This window comes from Micrasema longulum, unplaced genomic scaffold (genome assembly GCF_059751315.1).
Source record: "Micrasema longulum isolate JH-2025_06_02 unplaced genomic scaffold, ASM5975131v1 h1tg000031l, whole genome shotgun sequence".
Classification (NCBI taxonomy): domain Eukaryota; kingdom Metazoa; phylum Arthropoda; class Insecta; order Trichoptera; family Brachycentridae; genus Micrasema; species Micrasema longulum.
This window is the reverse complement of record NW_028277238.1, coordinates 1,889,926-1,894,916: the sequence shown is the minus strand read 5'-3', so window position 1 is coordinate 1,894,916 and position 4,991 is coordinate 1,889,926.

Genomic DNA, 4,991 nt, shown 5'->3' with positions numbered 1-4,991 from the left:
AGAAAAAAAATATTTTGGTAAGGGAATAGGTATATTAAATCAACATAAGCGGAATAATAAATGTAACTCAGTGGGTAAAGTCATTTGAAGCAGCCAATGAAAGGTCATAAGATCTGTTAACGCCTAGACTTTCATATTCCTTTTTTTTAATGTTTTAATCTTTGTTTCAAAAATTATATGTGAACAACTTTCTAGAGAGGAAATACGGTTATCTACAAACATTTGAACATACTCAAAACATTGTTGATTAAACATCTTTTATTTTATCAATGTGTCTGTATTCATATTGCATCTACTACCGTTTAACGTAGTCAAGTAAAAACTTTCAAAAAATATTGAAGAAAATGTCTTGATGTTAAATCCACTAAATAAATATATTATTTCTTGTTAAGTCAAAAAAATAAAACTTATGTTTTTTTATAATATCACTTAGCTTATATAAAAAATATATGAGATTTGTTAATGATACTGGTTTTTAAAGGTTATTTTTTGTAATCGCTTGATTGCATTTTTATTGTTACCCCGCGAATAAGACAATCTTTTATTATTACTGAATAGCTTGTCAGAGTAGACAGGGGTAAGTGGTTCTGCGGGGTAAAAACGGAGTCATTAAAAATTTCACATGTAAAAAGTTTTTCTCGAGCTTTTCATATTTTTGTTCCGTTCAAAGCAAAGTATTGAAGCAGAGTTTTTTACGGAAAAAGACAAAGGAAGCAAAACCTTTTATTTAAGGAGTTCTCGTAGAATTTTTTTGTAAAATATTTAATTTTGGAACTCGTCATTTTAGATAATGCTATTTCATAAAATAATTTTTAAAAGGAATTGTACGTAATATGTATGATATGAGGAGCTTTTTAATGTAATAAATAATAATCGATTCTGACTCAACAACAATAAAAACATATGAAAAGGGTTGTTTATAGTTTTATTTTTCATTTAACCAACACAATTTTTTTATTAAAGTACGCGAATTATTTGTAAAAAAAATACGTATCCATTATTCAAACTGTAGTCCAATAAAAAGAAAGATATTGCAACTTTAAATTGAACGTAGTTATGCAGTTACCAGCCAGCCATAGAATAGTGAAACTGAGATAATAGCACTTTTATGGAAATAATGAATATTCAAATCCACAAAACAGTATGACATGTTTTTGACTTTGACAAATGAAAAACAAAAAATACATTAGGTTTTTTTAAATATCACAAACAAGAATCTTTGTATTTGACCAGATATAATGATTTTTAAAGTACCGTAAGATTTTTCTAGTGTTCTGGGTGTTTTCTGCAAATTGAGAAACGCCGTTTTTGTGATCGATACTATTGTGGCGCCTCCGTCATAGACAATCCTCAAAGACCTACCGAGGAGCGAAACCACACAAGCGAACGCAGCTCGTTAAGTTACCAGCCTGCGGGTCGATACCCAGCCGGAAGTAGAGGGAGACAAGAACAAAGACTATAAAAAGCGCGAAGTTCAAGGTCCGTTCTTCTCTCCTTCTCCGAAATTTGACTGCAGTGCTTCCTCACATAAAATTAGTCTTCCATAAAACACGTGTTAGATGTAAATTTGAATAAAGTTAAATTTTATTGAATGTATAATAAAATATCTTTGCATAACACGCCAGTTTCTTATAAAATAAATAGTGTTATCCATGTAAGTAAGCCGTTCTTATATCTTGTGTGATAAAATATATATATATGAATCCTTTTCCCCGCTACCTTCTGAAAAGAACGTAGTAGGGTGTTGAACGAGAGGTCATAAGGTACCGACGGGGCCAATTGCAGGCTCCAACAGGGACGCGAGGCCCCGAACGGATGGATGCAGGTAAAAAGAAAGATAGCCTAATCCTACCTCACGCACACGCCTGTGAGTACAAAAGTTACAAACAGCGTGTACAGAGAGACCCCAACAGGTAAGCAAAACGCCACACCCACACTATTTTCGAAATATGAAAGCGGTTTGGCTGTTTTTAGCAAAACATAGGATTGACCTTACTGTATCCGATAAAACCAATATTTCATATTTCTTTCTGCATAAGTACATTCAATTGTCGTTCTTTAAAAATCGCGCAGTAAAATAAAAAAGCATTAGTTTTAGACATTTTCTAAGCTATTTTTGATAAAAAATATAATGTTTTGTAAAGTAAAATACAATAACTTTTCAACAGGCATACTTTTTTGAAATAACGACTCTTGAGTTCAAATCCTCTTTAATGGAATAATGTTTTTTGTTTTCTTTTTTAAGAGCATATTTATATTGTAAATATTTAATTTCGACAAAACATTTTAAACTCAATTTTAATTTTCATACCAGATATTTAAGGCAAATTTATCTTCAATCAATTTTCATGTTGGTTTTCCTGAACAATTAGAAAAAATAGAGGATTTAAGTCTAGCGCATTTACATTTTTGGTTTTCTTCCCCTGGTAGATTTCCTCGCTTAGCTCTAGTTGCCTGAAAAGTTTTAAAGTTAGATTCATTGTCCGTGGTTGGATTTAATGGCTTTCCGTGTTGTCATTGTATTTTGTTTAAATTGCGTCAAATTCATTTTTAAATAAGAGGAAGACTAATTGTAATTAAGGAATTAAAATTTATAAACGTACCTTTGTAATGTTAAATCAATTCAATTAAATGATATAAAAAATATTAACTTTACGTAAAATCACTAAATATACCAAAATTGAGTTTGTCCAAATGAACGTAGTTATACAGAAAGCAGCCAGCCATAGAAAAGTGAAACTAAGATAATAGCCATTTTGTGAAAAGAGTGAATTATAAAATCTACATAATAGTTTGAATGTTTTTGACTTTAGCAAACGATAAACAATGAATAAATTAGTTTTTTTTATATATATAAAATATTAAATTATAAAAATTTTATTTTGTATATGACCAGTTTAAAATATTTGTAAAAGTACCCTAAGATTTTTCTAGTATTGTGGGTTTTTTCTGCAAATTGAGAAATGCCGTTTTTGTGATCGACACCTTTTTCCGGAGGTGATTAATACAGTTTTTTTATATGAAAGCGGTCTGGCTGTTTTTAGCAGAACATAGAATGAATCCTACTGCACCCAATTACATCAATATCTATTTTTTCCGAAAATGTAGACTGGCTGCTTTCTGTATAGCTACGTTAAAATATTTGTAGACAAAAGACTGGATTTCCTCCCTTCGGGAGTCATTAAGATTAAAAATTACAACAGGGATGGAGAATACCTTCAAGAAGGGAATAAGGAAATCTAGGCCATTACAGGGCTTATGCCCTGTCATTGGCTGGTTTAAGTGGCCACTTTACACACTGTGTAACATTCACCATTTTACCAATGTTTGAACATCCATATTTCTTAAATGCTTTCATTTGTCACTAAAACCAACAACTTCTTGAAGGTATTCTCCATCCCTATTGTAATTTTTTAATCACTAAATATATTTCAATTTAATTCAATTAATGTTTTTTCACGAAGCTACATGACAAATATGTATAAACTATCTGTATTATTGCATTCTGTGTCAAGGCGGATAAAAAATACTGTTTTGTGGGTGAAATAAGACCAGAATCCTTATAAATGGCTACCCTCAGGGAAAAATGTTAAGAAAAGGAAATCGAGTGGAGATTATTTCAACTCGTAGTGTAGTGGTTGATTTATTCATCTACCTTGCTTAAGGTGTTTGGATCGATTCTTGGAAAGGCGAACGTGAAATACTGATTCGAAATTAACCACATTTGAAATCGTATTAAGCACTGCAATATAAAATTAAGATCGTAGTTAGAAATAAGGTCACTTGATTTTTAAATATTTTTTTATATGAACAAAACCGATGAAAAGATTCTCGGTCTTTAAGATTTTCTTGAAGGTAATGCTTTGACTACTATTTTATTTGTTCTTTGACTGGCTCCTACTCGGGTCATTAGACTCGTAAATGCATGGACTTTAATTTTTTCGTCGTAAAAAATATTTGTTTTCTTTGTTACAATAAAGGTCGATTACGTTATCTTCTTAGGGAGTAGAATCAAGCATTTTTACAAACGTTTTGACGTGCTAAAAATACTGTTTTTTACCTGATAAAAAATCTAAATATACGTTTATTGTATAAATCGTCCCAAATAAACCAAACTTGAGATTTAATAATTTTGTACTCATGTCTACGTTTTTGTTAATAAATACATTAATATTTTTAAAATAAATATTGAATTCAGTTACAACAAGAGTAATTACACTTCATACTTTATCATAGTGTGCTTTTCAAGGATACAAAGATTCGAAAATCCGGACGGCCCAAAAATCTCTTGCAATTATTTATTATGCCACAAAAGATCACAATACAGTTAGTTATGAGAGTCGTAAATCCTTTGCAGATGTAACAAACATTAGTAATCTTATGACTTATATGGGGCTTATTCGTCTAATAAAGTGTCCACTTATACCCTTCCTAGGGTTAAGTGGCCTAGAAAAGTGGCGAATCAGAATAGGAAGAATCTTATCATTAAATCAGAAAAGAAGTTACTTAACTTCATAATAATCCATAATTATCACTCTTCTTCAAAAGAAATCACAATAACATTTCGATTTTTTTTTTGTTCAATACCTAGAGTAGTGTTTTTCATTTTACAATATTCTAAGCATTTGCAAACAGGTATTTTAAAACATGCAATGAATACAAACAAAAAAAGCGTATTCCGTAAATCCCTATTATTTTCCCTTTTTACTAGAATTCTGCGTTTCCGTTGAAATATCTTTACCGGTTTTAGGTTTCACTCATTGAAAAGATTATCACCTTTTATCTGAAGTTGCTTTACACATCCCAAATGAACAGCACGGTTTTATGCGGAAACGATCAGTAGTTTCTAATTTAACGCTCTTCACAACCGATATTGCTGAGCATATGGCCAAGGGATTACAATCTGATGTTATTTACACTGATTATTCAAAGGCGTTTGATCGTGTTGATCATTCAATCCTCTTAAAAAAGTTAATAGCAATCGGAATTAA